Source organism: Aulonocara sp. 'chitande type north' Nkhata Bay, linkage group LG11 (assembly GCF_057382095.1).
Source record: "Aulonocara sp. 'chitande type north' Nkhata Bay isolate Kocher_YH1m ecotype deep benthic linkage group LG11, A_spYH_male_GT1.1, whole genome shotgun sequence".
Taxonomy (NCBI): domain Eukaryota; kingdom Metazoa; phylum Chordata; class Actinopteri; order Cichliformes; family Cichlidae; genus Aulonocara; species Aulonocara sp. 'chitande type north' Nkhata Bay.
Genome location: NC_141354.1, coordinates 39,051,779 through 39,065,987, shown reverse-complemented (window position 1 = coordinate 39,065,987; position 14,209 = coordinate 39,051,779).

The window sequence follows — 14,209 nt, the reverse complement described above, 5'->3', positions numbered from 1 at the left end:
AAGATTCCCATGGACTTCCTGTTATTTCCACCATATCTATTTATCAAAAACAGAGAACCGATCCAACTCTCCGGGAGGTTATTCACCAGTTGGAGTCAGGAGAAAAGGTTCCCCCAACAGCCATGGAAGAGCTTCCTGAAATTCTCCGTAGAGAACTGAATAAATTGGAGCTGATTGATGGTATTCTCTATAGGAAGAGCTCAGTGGCCAGTGGATCTAAGAGCAGACCACAGCAACCTCCAGGTCCAAACTACTTGAAGGACTGTTTTGAGTTGACTGATATTTGTTGGATAACAAATGTTTTGAAGTTGTACAATCTGTATATTGCAGTTGAACTGTTTGTTAACCCAAAATGTGATGTCCACTGTTAAGAAGAGATTACCTGAAGTGCCTCAATGCTGTGCTTTATATTAATAAGTGTTGTGTAAAGTGCTTTGGGTCCTTAGGGACTAAGTAAAGCGCTGTACAAATGCAGGCCATTTACCATTTTACCCAACATGACAACACACCGCCAGCTCTACGTCAGTCATCTGTTTCCACCCCCCTCTCACACTGACCACTAGTAGTCTCCTCATGCCATCAGGGAGCGTTTGATTGGTTGTCGCTTACCAGCCAATTCGGTGCAGTGAAAGAGGTCGTGTTTCGTCACAAGCAGGGATGAACCACCAAGTAGCTGGTGGTGGACTTCAGAAGGGGTCAGCACAGAGACTACAAGCCCATTATCATCAATGGAGCTCCAGTGGAGAGGGTGCAGTCCTTCAAGTATCTTGGTGTCCACATCTCCTCAGACCTGACATGGGCTGCCCACATTCAGGTCCAGACCAAAAAGGCTAGGCAGCGCCTGTATCACCTACGACAACTGAAGAAGTTCAGGGTCTCTCCAAAGATCCTCAGGATTTTCTATACAGGACTCTTCCAGATATTGTCTATCCTGTAAAATAGTCAGATGTCTATTCTTATTAATGTACAGAATTCACCTGCTTGCTGCTACTACTGCACATTCACGCAATGTGTGTATACATATACACACACACACACACACACACACACACACACACACACACACACACACACACACACACACACACACACACACACACACATAATGTTCTTCCTCTACAGCCCCCCCTCCCCCCAAGTTTTTGCACATGTCGAGGAGCGTGTCAGGCTACATTTCACTGTGTGTTATACTTGTATAACTATGCATGTGACAAATAAAGAACCTTGAACATGCTTACACCCTGATACAAGAGCTGTTTTTGTTGCTATAGATCATTTCTGCTTCAACAGCTGGAAGATGTTTTCTCTGAACTGTACTCAGGCTTAAAGTCTTCATTATTATTACAGGTGGACGGAAAACACAGTTAGCTCTGTGTGTGTGTGTGTGTGTGTGTGTGTGTGTGAGTGTGTGTGTGCGTGCGTGCGTTCTACCTGACTGTGACTTGTCTCCTGTCTTCAGTGTTGTTGATGCTCGTCCGTCCCGCCTGCTCCTGACTGAACGCAGAGCAGAAGAGTCATCACAATATTTTTCTGGATGATACATTTTAACAGCCAACATCAGTTTACAGTCAGAGGTGCATCGTCCCATTGAAGCACACAGACTCGATGATTTGAATTATTGTCTGCTAACACTTTAGTGACTGAGAACCATGACAGGCTTTTAAAATGCAGCTCTATGATGTCCCCCCAACAATCCTAGCTCGGCCACGCTTATTGAAGAGAACACAAGTGTGGTTTAGAAGCTGATCAGATTTATCAGACTTGGTTAATAAAAGCTGACTCTGCGGCTACGTCCACACGTACACGGGTATTTTTGAAAACGCAGATTTTCCGTTTTCGTCTTAAAAAATAATCCCGTCCACACATAAAGGCAGAAATGAAGGAAAACGCTGCTATGAACATGCCAAAGCAGCAGGTGGCGCTAGATTCCTAACCGTGCAGAAATGTTGGCCAATCAGAAGTCTAGAAGCCTCGGTGGGAAAAAGTAAACAAAGCTGGGGCATAGAAGCAGAACCGAGTCGTCTGTGTGGAGGGACAGTAACTGTGTGTATATGTGAGCATTTAAACACTGCAGAGAGTAGAATTAACAGTATTGTAGAAATTCATTTCACCGAAACAATAACGTGGCGCACAGTGTGACGTCAAAAAAGGCGCACACCTTTGACGCTGCGTTTTTTTCCGTTTTTCTCGTCCACACGTAAACGCAAAAACTGAGTTTTCAAAAATATCCACCCTGGCCGGAGTTTTTAAAAATCTCCGTTTTCAGTGACCGAGAACGCCGTTTACGTGTGGACAGAAGGTGCAAACGCATAGAAAAATCTGCGTTTTCAAGAATACCCGGGTACGTGTGGACGTAGCCTGAGAATCACAACATTTAATTAAATACAGACAATTCTGAACAAAGCACAGTTTGCCTGCTGAAGAAGTGTACGTAGGACTATAACGTAGAATTAAAAGTCAAAATGCCTTAAATAAATTCTGTAGAGTGAAGTTAAATAACTACGGTCACATGAAAGTTTCTCAGGGCTGTGTGTAGTGCTGAGAAACCGTTCTTTAGCCACACAGCGCACCTGACCGACAGCCTGTCAGCGATCAGGTGTCAGTGCAGTCAGACGACACGCAAAATAACACAGATGAGTTTGTCTGATATTCTTGATGCGTCTCAGAAAATATTAAAGATAAATATAAATCAAGTTGGCGCTCAGCCCAGCAGCTAGATTTATATTTAAAAGACACAAATCTAATCTGGACATTTACAAAAAACGAAACAGCCTGCCTAAACCAACAAACGAACACTTCCAGGACGTTCGCTCTTATCTGAAGCAAAGAATTCCAGCAGTATCTTCCCTCTGAAGACAGATTAATGAGAGGATGATGTATCCATACACCAGATATTTGGCTGAAATGCTGCTCAGTAAATCACTGACTCCACGTTGAACTCGGTCATCTACTTTTACAGACCAGTTTCTGATCATCTCGGTCTTTGATGGCAAAGCTGTGTGAGCTTAGCAGCTGCAGGGCACCGACATGTTCATCGGCCTGGATCTCCCTGAGCTGTCCAGCACCATGACCAGCCAGCTTTATTACAAATAAATTACACAACAGTGAAACTAAAGATGTGAAAGTTAGCACCATCCAAACACCATGATGCACAAGCATCGTGGTGTTTACTACTCATGGTATGAGCATCAGTCGTTACCGTAACAGACGGCACAGCTCTTGACCCTCCTCAGGTCAGCAGCCGGCTCCTGTGGCCTCCTCAGCACCGTGAAGATGGAGTTTCCTGTGTCGTCAGCCTGAGAGGAGACAGCAGCTACCGTTACCGACCGCTTCGCTTGTTCATGACAAACAGAATTCCTCTTCGGTCCATCTGTCTTGTATGTGCTTTATAACTGACAGCCATAAGATAAGATAAGATAAGATAACCTTTATTAGTCCCACACGTGGGAAATTTGATGAGAGAAGGCTTCAGGCACCGCAGCTGTTTCTTCCTGTTGTACACTAACTTCTGGCTACACACTGTAAACATAACTGGAGCCGCACAGGGAGACTAAGTGCACAATGAGCTGGAACGACCTAATTGGTTAAATATGTTGTTTTTTTATTTATAAGTTGTGTACACAGGAACAAGAATAACTTGTATTTAGCTTACCTGGCATTAACATTTTAATATTATTTTTGTGATTTCTTGTTGACCCTGTTTATTTAATACAGGCCAGGTGACCCTTTTGGGTTTAAAAAGGATGGCGAGCCGGACTCGTTTTGATACAGATGTGTGTTATTTATGGGGAACATTTTTTGATTTGAGAACCTATATTGCTTAATATAAGCTACAGGATTATTTAGTTGTGTTTGTGCACCCCAACTGGCTTTTTCTTTGTTTTGTTGAAATACATGATACCTGCAAAAGCTTTTGTGTTGTATTTATTAATTATTGACAATCAACTCCAGTAGCCGTTCTTACATCTTCTGATTAATAATAGCCCGATATTTAGCTTAATACCTGATATGCATTCATTCATTAGCGCTTTGTTAGTGTTACATGAGCATACCGTCACGATAGGACTCACCTGTGGCCCAGCAGCACCTGGGAGGTTCTCGGGTTCCTCTCTCACCAGGTGAGTCAGATATCTGTGCACAGTAACAGACCTTCTCACCACCGGGAGCTCTTCTTCCATTACGACCCTGCACAAGAAAGAAAAACATGAATCAAATGTATTTATTAACAGCGTTGTAAACCAGAGCGACCCTGTGCGTCACAAAAAAGGTCTTATAAAATCTTTAAAGTTGTATCTGTGCGATTAAGGCAACAGATTAAAATGTGACTGAAGACTTTCAGCTTCGGTTTATCAAAGGTTTTATTAACTGTTCAGGGATGTCAGACAGTTTCATGCACAGCCTCCAATTTTCAAAAGCTTTAAAAGCAATTGGAAAAAAAACACAATTCAATATAATTAAATAATATATTTATATTAATATAAATATAAGTTTTTAAACTTGGATGAAAATCCAATGACTGCCTGATGTCTCTACAGTCCTGCAGAGACATCCAGGGACAAAACCCAAAAAACTTTAATTGTTAGTGCTTTTAATTGACAGGATTGTGTGCTGGGATTATGTGATCAATATGTTTTAGTCTGCACTTAAAATGAGCATTTGAATTAAAGTTGACAGCCTGTTCATTATTTACAGTCTTGCTGTTGTTGGGGGTGGGGAGGAGTGAGCAGGGTGAGTAGAGGAGGTGTCAGAGGTGGAGCAGCAGCAGTGGGGGTGGGTGAGGGTTGGAGACCGCCTCATGATGAATCAAACCTGTTGAAGTAATGATTCAGTTCGTTTGCCCACCTCGAGATGGCTCTGAGGCCCCTCCAGACCTCACCAACGTTGTTCTCTCGAAGCTGGTTGTCCATCTTCTGCCTGTAGCTGTCCTTCCCTTTCCTTATCAGTCCCCTCAGCTCTCTCTGCACCCTTTCCAGCTCCTCCTTGTCTCTAGATTTGAAGGCCCTCCTCTTCTGCTTGAGGACGGCTTTAATTTCTGGGGTAATCCAAGGTTTGTGAAATGTATTTATGTATTTATTCAAACTGGTATAATGTATACTGTGGTGGAAGGTTGGGATTTAAGAATTTACCTGAAAGTGGAATAATGGTTTAGTCTGTGACAGCTGAACATATTTAAGGCTGTCATTAGAGGGTTGATGTGCTGTGAAGAAGCTCGACAAGTGAATTGTTTGTAAGGAGCTGTATGGCAAATAAATACTTATTGTTCCACTACACTTGCCTTGGTCCATCTTACTGTGTTTCCAGCCGCTAAGGGCCGCCCTGTTACAATGCTCAAGTGAGAGGAACACCGGCGGCAGACCCAGAACCAATGAGAGAGATTATATAGATCCGCTTGCCCGGGAATGTCTTAAATGTTCACTCCCCCAGTGCACGAGCTGAATGTGGAGTAGCAAAAGGGTCCAGCAATCAGTGATTAATGACACAGGTTTGATGCTACACTGGTACAACGAGCTTTACAAATACTCTGTGAAAGCTGCCAAAAACACTGAGAACAAACAAAAAGGCCCATGAATAAAAACCCTGTCAGACCGCAATACTTCACATACTCAAGACCAGTTATGTAACTAAATGAAAAACATCAGGAAACTCTTAAACAAATCTGTTTATACAAGAGGCCAAGTGCTTTGTAACTGCAAATCAGCCTTCATGTAACAGCATGAACGAGATGTCGTAAGTCTGATGAGCTCACCAGAATCATCTCCAGCATCCATCACTGATCCAGATGGATGTAGAAAAATGAACCTTACAGTTCAGCCCCAACATTTAACACTATAAATAACTGAGACCCCCAAAAGCTGCAGTTCGTCTAATGTCCACCCGATGCTCCTAAAACGAGTCTCCTTACCAGCAGACACCTTCTCGTGCAGTTACCTCTGATCCCCTAAAACTCGACCATAAAGTCGTGGCTTCAAAGGACTACTCCACCAGCCAGTGGGTGATGTCATGGTCACTACTTCCATGTTTTACATGCAGAGTATGGATGTGTCTTACCAGTGTCCCTGGGCTGCCGGGGTCTCCTTTGGGTGCTGGTCTGGTGCCGTCGACACCCGGGGTGCCCCGTCAGACAAACAAATCCAGAGTCGTGTTCGGTTCTTGAGCTTCCAGCTGTTTGTGGAGCTGCTGTCGGCCTTCTGACAGAAGAAAGAGCAGATTTTACATTTTTACTGACATTAAAGACATTTAAGTTTCCTTGTATCTAGTCTGGTCACGTGTATGTTATCTTTCCATTTAGTTATTTTACTTTCTGTGTTTCGTCCTTTTGTCTCCTCGTGAAATCAGTCGTGTTTGTTTAATATCGAATTCCTGCTCATTACTCCTGATTTGTGCCAGCTGTGTGCACAGCTGTCTGCCTGATCACCCTCACTGTCCCCTTCAGCGGTTTCTAGTTTTAGTGTTTATTCCCAATTACATTTAAGTAAGAGTAAAGCTGCCCTTTCAGTTTCTTATTTTGTGATTTTTGTTTACTCTTTTCTTTGTTTGGTACTTTGGACATTAGACTCAAACTGCTCGCCTGCGTCATCTACCAGCAAAGTCCTGCAGTAGTCCAGAGCTCTCCTATACCCCTGGGAGACTCGTAGTGCAGCCTAGATCCCGGCTAAGAGGTGACCGTGCTTTTGTCCTGGCAGCCCCGAGCTTCTGGAACAATCTTCCTGCTGCTATTCGCGCCTCTAATTCCATCTATTCATTTAACACGCTGTTAAAAACTTGGCTGTTTGACCGAGTGTTTTCAGCTAGTTAGTGCACATCCCCTATATTTTATCCTATAGTATTTATCTTCTACTGATGCTCCACTGTATAAATACCCCCACCTTATATTTATACTCAGTAATTCTCTTTTAAATTATATTCTGAAGTTTTATTGCTTATTTTATCTGTACTTTTTAGGGTTTTTTGGACTCCTATATCTTATATTCTAACCTTGTTGTGAAGCACTTTGATGTTTAAATGTGCTATAAATAAAGTTGTATTGCCTGCGATGCTGTGGTAGATATATCAATATCATATCATATCAAACATCCTTGAAAGAGTAGTTGTCAAACAGCTAACAGATCATCTGCAGAGGTTTATTTGAAGAGTTTCAGTCAGGTTTCAGAGCTCAGCACAGCACAGAAACAGCTTTAGTGAAGGTTACAAATGATCTTCTTATGGCCTCTGACAGTGGACTCATCTCTGTGCTTGTCCTGCTAGACCTCAGTGCAGCGTTCGATACTGTCGACCATAATATCCTATTAGAGCGATTAGAACATGCTGTAGGTATTACAGGTACTGTGCTGCAGTGGTTTGTATCATATCTATCTAATAGACTCCAGTTTGTGCATGTAAATGGAGAGTCCTCTTCACACACTGAGGTTAATTATGGAGTTCCACAGGGTTCAGTGCTAGGACCAATTCTGTTTACATTATACATGCTTCCCTTAGGCAGCATCATTAGAAGACATAGCATACATTTACACTGCTATGCAGATGACACCCAGCTCTATCTGTCCATGAAGCCAGATAACACACACCAATGAGTTAAACTGCAGGAATGTCTTAAAGACATAAAGACCTGGATGGCCGCTAACTTTCTGCTTCTTAATTCAGATCAAACTGAGGTTATTGTACTCGGCCCTGAAAAGCTTAGAAATATGGTATCTAACCAGATTCTTACTCTGGATGGCATTACCTTGGCCTCCAGTAACGCGGTGAGGAACCTTGGAGTCATGTTTGACCAGGACATGTCCTTCAACGCACATATTAAACAAATATGTAAGACTGCTTTCTTCCATTTGTGCAACATCTCTAAAGTTAGAAATATCCTGTCTCAGAGTGACGCTGAAAAACTAGTTCATGCATTTATTACTTCCAGGCTGGACGACTGTAATTCATTATTATCAGGAAGTCCTAAAAACTCCCTGAAAAGCCTTCAGTTAATCCAAAATGCTGCAGCAAGAGTCCTGACAGGGACTAGAAAGAGAGAGCATATTTCTCCTGTTTTGGCTTCCCTTCATTGGCTTCCTGTTAAATCCAGAATTGAATTCAAAATCCTGCTCCTCACATACAAGGTCTTAAATAATCAGGCCCCATCTGATCTTAATGACCTTGTAGTACCATATCACCCTATTAGAGCACTTCGCTCTCGCTCTGCAGGCCTACTTGTTGTTCCTAGAGTATTTAAAAGTAGAATGGGAGGCAGAGCCTTCAGTTTTCAGGCCCCTCTTCTGTGGAACCAGCTTCCAGTTTGGATTCAGGAGACAGACACTATCTCTACTTTCAAGATTAGGCTTCAAACTTTCCTTTTTGCTAAAGCATATAGTTAGAGCTGGACCAGGTGACCCTGAATCCTCCCTTAGTGATGCTGCAATAGACGTAGGCTGCCGGGGATTCCCATGATGCACTGGGTGTTTCTTCTTCACTCACTATGTATTAACAGACCTCTCTGCATTGAATCATATCTGTTAATAATCTCTGTCTCTCTTCCACAGCATGTCTTTATCCTGTCTTCCTTCTCTCACCCCAACCAATCACAGCAGATGGCCCCGCCCCTCCCTGAGCCTGGTTCTGCTGGAGGTTTCTTCCTGTTAAAAGGGAGTTTTTCCTTCCCACTGTCGCCAAAGTGCTGCTCATAGGGGGTCATATGATTGCTGGGTTTTTCTCTGTATCTATGAAGCGCCTTGAGGTGACTTTTGTTGTGATTTGGCGCTATATAAATAAAATTGAATTGTTCCAACTTAATACCTCAGGCAGCAGAAACCCAAGAAAGAGGAGGGAGACGAGGAACCATCATGGAAGTACAGGCCCCTCACGGTATGTACCACCGGCAGATAGAGGAGATGGCTAATATCCAGAAATCCTACCAGTGGCTGGACAAAGCTAGACTTAAAGGGAAGCTCTAATAATATCAAGAGCTGGAGAGGATGTGGAGGGTGAAGGTAACAGTGGTCACAGTGGTAATCAAAGCACTTGGTACGGTGACCCCCAAACTAGGCAAGTGGCTCCAGCAGATCCCAGGAACAACATCGGAGATCTCTGTGAAGAAGAGTGCAGTCCTAGGAACAGCTGAGATACTGTACATAGTGATGGGACGTTCTGTATCGAGGCTTCGGAGCGTGTGTCGAGTAATGGAGGGGGCGTTTCCGCGATGCGCGTATCGAGGCTTGCTTCATTTATGGGAGGAGCTGAAAATGATGACGTCCGCAGCCTCGCTGCCCGGCTGTACCACGTGACTGGTTCATGAAGTGGTTCGAACTTTGCCGCGAGCTATGACAGCGATATAAACCCTCAGACTTCATTCAAAATGTGGGTGTTTGATGGAGAGTTGCGGTTAGAGAGAGTTTGGAGACAGTTTGGAGGTTTATGAGAGTGAGGAGAGAAAGTCAGGAGAGAATGGAGCCAGCTAAGAAGAGGAGGATGTCCTCCCCTGTGTGGGAACATTTTGATTCTATTCCTCCCAACAAGGTATGTACATTTCTACAGAAGATGTATTTTCATAATACTGATGGTGCAATAAAACTTATGTTAAGCTGTCGTTACTTTTGTACAAGGTGAAGTGTTTGCTATGTGCCAGGGAGCTGGGATATAACAACAACACCTCATCCATGCTTAGGCACTACAGAGCTTTGCATGAGAATAAGAGGAACACCGATTGTGGAGCAAGACCAGGTGAGCCATCAAATGCAATGATAATATAGCATGCAGTAATGTTACTAAATGATATAACAATATTATACAACTGTAATAAGTTACGTGTGTGATATTTATATTTGTGCTTTGTCTTTATTGTCTTTCCTCAGGAGAACAATCTCAAATAGATGAAGACCTGGTCAGCATGGTGATTGAGGACTCCCAGCCATTTAGCATTGTGGAGGACAAAGGATTCAAAAGATTTGTTAAATCATTAAATCCTAGCTATGTTCTCCCCACTAAAAAGGTCATAAAAGCAGTGAAAATTTAGTTTTTACAGAATAAAATGTGAACAGGCAGGACTGAGGCTCAAAGCCTCAGTGTGTAGCTGTCCATACCTCAGCGTTACAAAAGCACAACTACTGTCCACACCACAACCACACCTCACCTCACAGTAAATGATCATTTCCATTTCAAGCATTTCCAAATAATCATTTCCCATACTGCCACTATAAATATACACAGTATACTGCCATCACTACAATATACATGTTTTACACACTCCTTTTGTTGTTGACATTTACAGGCTGTGTGCAAAACGCCACACTCTTCAAATTCATGCCAGCTATTATTTTTACGTCCAGTAGGTGTCCTGCTAGAGCAAATGAAGCTTCATGAAGCTTCGCGTTGGGGTGAACCAATTGGATGAAAAGCTTCAGTGCTTCATGAGGCTTCATCTGCCCATCACTAACTGTACAGGACTCACACAGACAGGACTGGAACTCAAAACGCTGCCTTAATGCTGAAAAACCCTCATAAAAATAACTCAAAAACAAAACAAAGTAGAAACACTGGAACACGACAAACACACGGCATGGAGAAAGTACGACACAAAAGAGAGCAAAGGCAAACAGAGGGCTTATATACACAGGGAGTAATCAGGGAATGGGAAACAGGAGGGAGACACAGCTGGGAGAGATTAGGACTAACGAGACAGGGGCAGGTAAAACTGAATACACTGACATAGGACTGGGACTATCAAAATAAAACAGGAAATAAGACACAAATCACAAACACTCAAACATGACACTGAAGGATAGACAGAAGGAATATAACCCATGAAACAGAAGACAGTGACTTAAACTAGAGGCCAGAACAACAAATGACACAAAGAGAACAAAACCCTTAGTGCACTGTATTGTTAATTTGAAGAAAGAAAGACAAAATCTGAGATCTCACAGTACTATTTCAGGATTAAAGAGTAAACAGTATTTCAACTTTAACCCTGAAATATTATATAATTTTATAATAATTATTATTATATAATTTATTTCATTACTGAAATATTTTTATTTTCAAAATTAACAAAAATAAAAAAGATCTTTGATTAAAGCACAAAGATCTGAGATAACAGTTGAAACAGCATGAGGGGCATAAGGCAGTGTCAGTCCATGCAACATTCATCAGGCAGCACATTCTCAATGAATCCCAATCTGAAGAGGCGGCTGCACAGGCGTGCCAAGGTAAGAACCACGCTCGTCTTTTTGGGCTGAAGCGTTAATGCCCGTCTGCTCTGACACACCGTGAGCTGCTGCAGCTCAGTCTGTAGTTTGAGCTCCACTAAAAGTCTCAGCAGACAAGCAGCTGCTTTCACAACATCACAGCTGGAATCACACAAAACTGACCTGTGATCAGACATCATCAGGTGATATTTCAGGAGGAGACAGACGGTAAACTGCGCATGCAATCATTTCCTCTCTGACACAACAGGAAATTCCAAACTTCCCAAATTGACTCAGAAAAATCTGCATATTTTCTTTGACCGCAAGATCAAAGAGAAAAAGACGTGAACCCACTTACAGCTCTGCTGCAGCAGCATCAGCACCTCTGCAACCAAACAGCTGATCCAGAGCTGCAGCTCAGGGCTGCTTTTAGAGGAGGAGAGGGGCGATGGCGGGGGGGTGGAGGAGAAAAGGTGGCACCTCCTCCGGCTCCTCCCGTCATCTTCCTCATTAGAGGTGGATTTACATGTTTGACTTGTGAATCAAAAGGATTTTCTGGTCACACTGAAGCATCTGTTGTGAGTTTTGGAGAGAAAGCAACACATCGTCTGCACATAGACTGATTTTATGTTTACATTTTATGCCCTTAATCACTGTATTCTGTCTAATTGCTGCTGCTAGTGTTTCGACAAACACTGCAAACAGTGAAGGGGAGAGTGGGCATCCCTGCCTGGTGCCCCTCAGGAGACAGACGCTGGACGATGTTTGCTCATTTGTTCGGACACAGGCTGTTGAGGAGTTTTGTGTAAAGTTGCAAATAAAAATTTCCAGTTAACTCTTTAAAATGTGTGTAGAGACACGGGAGCAGAGAGCACGAGGCAGTTGGGAAGAAGACGTGGCACGAGAGCCAATGAACTGTTTACATCGCTGTAAATAAACGCACTCGTCATCATTAAGAGTCCTGCATCTGGGTCTTCACTCCCACATCCCCACGGTTGGCCAGCGCTAACCGTGACAAAGAAAGAATATTCCTTACTGTTGGGGTGAAGGGAGCGCCAAAGTCGCAAAGCCAGCATCGCTCATCTACAGTTTGATTATATTTGTGGACTGCGCTGACTTCCTGCTGTGTTGAGCCTTTCTCTCTATTTAGTCCGAAGATGAGGTCGAGTGAGTAATTTAGGTGTTCAGAGAGTGCAGTGGAAGAATGAGGCGTCGTCAACATTTGGGCCATATTCACTTACGATACACAGCTTGTTGTCAAGTATAGATCATTTAATAATTATGAATATAATCTCTTGATCTATGACTGTGAGTACTTTCAAATCAATATTTTTATGTCTATTGCTAACCCCTTTGTAGCTCACTACATACATACAGGCTGAGAACACGTTAGGAAACCTGTGACAGGCCTGTGGGTCATGGTCTCGGTCATATCACCCAGTGTTTGGAGTTCCTTGTGTCCTTTGTCATGTTGTGTTACTATTTGTGTTTTAGGTCCAAGGTTTATTCAGTTTATTAGATTTCCCCTCGTGTCTTTGCCCTCTGTCTCATGTTCCTCTGTTTCCTGTTTTATTGTGAAGGTCTCGTGTTTCCGTGTTTGTTCCTCGTTATCCGTCTCTCATGTCAGCGTCTCCCTCATGGTTGTGTGCGTTTCCCAGTGTTCCCAGTATCGTTTTGTATTCCCTTTTCCATTCTGAGCAGTAAAGCTGTATTTTGAGTTCATGTTTCAGTGCATGAGTCTGCGTTTGGGTCCGCTCTGTGCTGCCTGCACAGTTATGTGTCTGTTGTAAGACAACGTCTGCCTGGAGTTTTTCACGCTGGTTAAATATCTTTCTGTGCATTTTTAATGGGGCAAAACTGGAATTCACAGACTAATGAATAACATCACATTTCATCTTTACAGTCTGTGCAAAGTGAGGGACATGCCTGCTTCCTGATGATGCTCCCTTTGGCTCGTAGCGCTGCTGGTGGACCGTCCTGGAGCGGTGACACCGCCGGCGCTGAAGGTCATGTGACAGCCTTCAAACCCAAAGACGCATGATTTTCTTTTACAAAGGCTGGAATCCAATAAAACAAAAAGACTTAACACAAATGAATAATCACACTAATCTTTCTTTGTATTATAGAAATAAAATAAGGTGGAATAAAATCATTACTTTTGCTCTGTGGGCCCGAGTAGTGTAGTCAGTGTTTCAGGATTGCTGAAGAATCCCACGAGGCAGAGCAGCATCGTCCTGTGTTATGTATCATGGTATTAAACCTGCTTTTTACCAACAGAGGGGGGAAACTCCTTTCAGGTGAGTTACTGTTATTACTTCTGTGCTCACATTTGGAAGTGAAATGTAATGTTTAAAGACAGCAAAGACGATTAAAACCACAACTTGTCTAATAGACACCAGTTTACTGAGCTCCAAGTCTTAAAATGATCAAATAAATAAACCATGAGACTTCAGGCTGATGGGGATGTTTGTGTTTCCATCTTTCTTCACAATAAAAAATGACCTGTGATAAAGTCTTTGAGCGTGTGATCACAAAAACATCAGATACCAGTCTGGAGGATAACTCCAGCCTTCACGATGGTGCATCCCAGTAAACGACTCTATCATCCTGTCACTGTTATGTAACTCGTTGTACAGTAAATTATCCAAAGGAAAACCCGTTAAGTTCAAAAACTGTTGTATGAAAAGACTGTTTTTAACAGGAAGCGATGGAGCTCAGAGCAGCGCAGCTTCCACTGCCGCACGCTGCAACGATCACTCGATGCAGAGACGTGTGGCGTCCCTGTGCTGCAGAGTGGGCAGCGTCGCTGCTGAGCGCTTACCAATAACTCATTTTTACTGAGTGAGGGAGCCTGGGCCTGCTGACTGCTTCTTAGGCATTGCAGCGCCACCTTGAGGCAGGAACACAGCACAGCAGTACCGTCTTTGACCTGAACGCAGAGGTTGAACCTCGCGTGACAGGATCACTGAATATTTCATATGAGCTTTAACATATCAGGTGGATAATGTTTTAAACTTTGTTGTGCTGCGTTTATCTGTTTTAATGTC